Source organism: Poromitra crassiceps, assembly GCF_964638095.1.
Source record: "Poromitra crassiceps genome assembly, contig: HAP1_SCAFFOLD_187, whole genome shotgun sequence".
NCBI lineage: Eukaryota > Metazoa > Chordata > Actinopteri > Beryciformes > Melamphaidae > Poromitra > Poromitra crassiceps.
The window spans coordinates 183,693-188,526 of record NW_028152196.1 but is presented as its reverse complement, the minus strand read 5'-3'; positions in this window follow the sequence as shown (position 1 = coordinate 188,526).

Sequence of the window (4,834 nt, the reverse complement as noted above, 5' to 3'; positions counted from 1 at the left end):
CAGTAGGTTTTATTTTTTTCTGCTGTAAAACTTAAGATGGGGGGAAACTAAAGATTTGTAAAATAATTTCAATGTGTAATGCAGTTTTATTTTTGTTAAAATGGATTTTTCTAAAAATTGGTATCGAAAAAAGTATCGTTCAGGAACCGGTATCGAAATCCAAGTATCGAAACGGTATCGATATCGAAAAATTTTGAACGATACCCAGCCCTACATGGAGCGCAGATGTACTTGTACATTGAGCGGAGAGGTACTTGTACATGGAGCGGAGAGGTATTTGTACATTGAGCGGAGAGGTACTTGTACATGGAGCGGAGAGGTACTTGTACATAGAGCGGAGAGGTACTTATACATGGAGCGGAGAGGTATTTGTACATTGAGCGGAGAGGTACTTGTACATGGAGCGGAGAGGTACTTGTACATGAGAGCGGAGAGGTATTTGTACATGGAGCGGAAAGGTACTGTCGACACTTGTACATTGAGCGGAGAGCTACTTGTACATGGAGCGGAGAGGTACTTGTACATGAGAGCGGAGAGGTACTTGTACATGGAGCGGAGAGGTATTTGTACATGGAGCGGAGAGGTACTGTCGACACTTGACATTGAGCTGAGAGGTACTTGTACATGGAGCGGAGAGGTACTTGTACATGAGAGCGGAGAGGTATTTGTACATGGAGCGGAGAGGTACTGTCGACACTTGACATTGAGCGGAGAGGTACTTGTACATGGAGCGGAGAGGTACTTGTACATGGAGCGGAGAGGTACTTGTACATGGACCGGAGAGGTACTTGTACATGGAGCGGAGAGGTACTTGTACATGGAGCGGAGATGTACTTGTACATTGAGCGGAGAGGTACTTGTACATGGAGCAGAGATGTACTTGTACATGGAGCGGAGATGTACTTGTACATTGAGCGGAGAGGTACTTGTACATGGAGCGGAGAGGTACTTGTACATGGAGCGGAGATGTACTTGTACATGGAGCGGAGAGGTACTTGTACATGGAGCGGAGATGTACTTGTACATTGAGCGGAGAGGTACTTGTACATGGAGCAGAGATGTACTTGTACATGGAGCGGAGAGGTACTTGTACATGGAGCGGAGAGGTACTTGTACATGGAGCGGAGAGGTACTTGTACATGGAGCGGAGAGGTACTTGTACATTGAGCGGAGAGGTACTTGTACATTGAGCGGAGAGGTACATGGAGCTAGGGCTGGGTATCGAGTTTCGATACTTACTTGGCACCGAAATGGAAACATCGATACTAAGGGGTATCGAAGCCTCCCTTGTCAATCGATACCAATTTTCGATACCAAAACAAAACAGCGTCATTGAGCCTATAAGCATGCAACATGCTTGCACGCCGCGCTCTAATACGGCTGGTGATTGGCTGTCATGTAGAGGCATGCAGGAAACGTTACGCCCACTTTAGCCGGTGTGTTTGTTGTGACTGTGAGCCAGGCGTGCGGTGCGGATAGTATACAAGAAGTTAGCCACTCAAGCTACTCCTATGCTGGATTACCATATGGCGAAGATGATGAAAAGCAGGAAAAGAAACAGAAACAACACGGACTGGTTTCCACAGACAAGAGAAATAATTGAGAGGTGGGTCAGCTCAGCTTACCGCAAGTTAGCGGTTATCAGATCCCTCAGTCTGACAAATCCATGCATCTGGCTGTGAGTTGTAGCATTAGATCGTTTAATTAATTGCCGCCGTAACGTTATGCGCAAGCGGGCATTGTGTATTTTTAGCAACTCGTTAACAAACGCTGATGTCATGATAGTTTGTTGAATGTAAATGCGATTCATTTATATTGATTGGCTAGTCAGTGAAGTTGAGCTGTCTCGTCAGATTTGACAAGAATGACGTTCTGTTGCAGCAGTGAGCACACTGATCTGCAACGCTAGCGTTAATGTTTAATTAATTAGCGTTATGTGCAAGCGGGCAGTTATCGCCCATGTATTTTTAGCAACTCGTTAACAAACGCTGATGTCATGATAGTTTGTTGAATATAAATGCGATTCACTTTGTGGCATATAAGGCTATATTGATAGGCTAGTCAATGCTCAACTAGTCTTCCATGCATGAAGTGGAGCCATCTCATCAGTTTGTACAAGAATAGAGTTCTGTTGCATCAGTGAGCATTAAACCCTGATTTGCAACTCTCTGTTTTGCACTGAAAACTATTCCACTGATTTATTTGTTTTAGCTACATTTCTTTCCTTTGTAGTACTCCAATATTTTTTGTAGGGACGGCAATACGTTTAGAGAACTTAAAGTTATGTTAAATACAGTAGGTTTTATTTTTTTCTGCTGTAAAACTTAAGATGGGGGGAAACTAAAGATTTGTAAAATAATTTCAATGTGTAATGCAGTTTTATTTTTGTTAAAATGGATTTTTCTAAAAATTGGTATCGAAAAAAGTATCGTTCAGGAACCGGTATCGAAATCCAAGTATCGAAACGGTATCGATATCGAAAAATTTTGAACGATACCCAGCCCTACATGGAGCGCAGATGTACTTGTACATTGAGCGGAGAGGTACTGGTACATGGAGCGGAGATGTACTTGTACATTGAGCGGAGAGGTACTTGTACATTGAGCGGAGAGGTACTTGTACATGGAGCGGAGATGTACTTGTACATTGAGCGGAGAGGTACTTGTACATGGAGCGGAGAGGTACTTGTACATGGAGCGGAGAGGTACTTGTACATGGAGCGGAGAGGTACTTGTACATTGAGCGGAGAGGTACTTGTACATTGAGCGGAGAGGTACATGGAGCTAGGGCTGGGTATCGAGTTTCGATACTTACTTGGCACCGAAATGGAAACATCGATACTAAGGGGTATCGAAGCCTCCCTTGTCAATCGATACCAATTTTCGATACCAAAACAAAACAGCGTCATTGAGCCTATAAGCATGCAACATGCTTGCACGCCGCGCTCTAATACGGCTGGTGATTGGCTGTCATGTAGAGGCATGCAGGAAACGTTACGCCCACTTTAGCCGGTGTGTTTGTTGTGACTGTGAGCCAGGCGTGCGGTGCGGATAGTATACAAGAAGTTAGCCACTCAAGCTACTCCTATGCTGGATTACCATATGGCGAAGATGATGAAAAGCAGGAAAAGAAACAGAAACAACACGGACTGGTTTCCACAGACAAGAGAAATAATTGAGAGGTGGGTCAGCTCAGCTTACCGCAAGTTAGCGGTTATCAGATCCCTCAGTCTGACAAATCCATGCATCTGGCTGTGAGTTGTAGCATTAGATCGTTTAATTAATTGCCGCCGTAACGTTATGCGAAAGCGGGCATTGTGTATTTTTAGCAACTCGTTAACAAACGCTGATGTCATGATAGTTTGTTGAATGTAAATGCGATTCATTTATATTGATTGGCTAGTCAGTGAAGTTGAGCTGTCTCGTCAGATTTGACAAGAATGACGTTCTGTTGCAGCAGTGAGCACACTGATCTGCAACGCTAGCGTTAATGTTTAATTAATTAGCGTTATGTGCAAGCGGGCAGTTATCGCCCATGTATTTTTAGCAACTCGTTAACAAACGCTGATGTCATGATAGTTTGTTGAATATAAATGCGATTCACTTTGTGGCATATAAGGCTATATTGATAGGCTAGTCAATGCTCAACTAGTCTTCCATGCATGAAGTGGAGCCATCTCATCAGTTTGTACAAGAATAGAGTTCTGTTGCATCAGTGAGCATTAAACCCTGATTTGCAACTCTCTGTTTTGCACTGAAAACTATTCCACTGATTTATTTGTTTTAGCTACATTTCTTTCCTTTGTAGTACTCCAATATTTTTTGTAGGGACGGCAATACGTTTAGAGAACTTAAAGTTATGTTAAATACAGTAGGTTTTATTTTTTTCTGCTGTAAAACTTAAGATGGGGGGAAACTAAAGATTTGTAAAATAATTTCAATGTGTAATGCAGTTTTATTTTTGTTAAAATGGATTTTTCTAAAAATTGGTATCGAAAAAAGTATCGTTCAGGAACCGGTATCGAAATCCAAGTATCGAAACGGTATCGATATCGAAAAATTTTGAACGATACCCAGCCCTACATGGAGCGCAGATGTACTTGTACATTGAGCGGAGAGGTACTTGTACATGGAGCGGAGAGGTATTTGTACATTGAGCGGAGAGGTACTTGTACATGGAGTGGAGATGTACTTGTACATTGAGCGGAGAGGTACTGGTACATGGAGCGGAGATGTACTTGTACATTGAGCGGAGAGGTACTTGTACATGGAGTGGAGATGTACTTGTACATTGAGCGGAGAGGTACTGGTACATGGAGCGGAGATGTACTTGTACATTGAGCGGAGAGGTACTTGTACATGGAGTGGAGATGTACTTGTACATGGAGCGGAGATGTACTTGTACATTGAGCGGAGAGGTACTTGTACATGGAGCGGAGATGTACTTGTACATGGAGCGGAGAGGTACTTGTACATGGAGCGGAGATGTACTTGTACATTGAGCGGAGAGGTACTTGTACATGGAGCGGAGAGGTACTTGTACATGGAGCGGAGATGTACTTGTACATGGAGCGGAGAGGTACTTGTACATGGAGCGGAGATGTACTTGTACATTGAGCGGAGAGGTACTTGTACATGGAGCAGAGATGTACTTGTACATGGAGCGGAGAGGTACTTGTACATGGAGCGGAGAGGTACTTGTACATGGAGCGGAGAGGTACTGGTACATGGAGCGGAGATGTACTTGTACATTGAGCGGAGAGGTACTTGTACATGGAGTGGAGATGTACTTGTACATTGAGCGGAGAGGTACTGGTACATGGAGCGGAGATGTA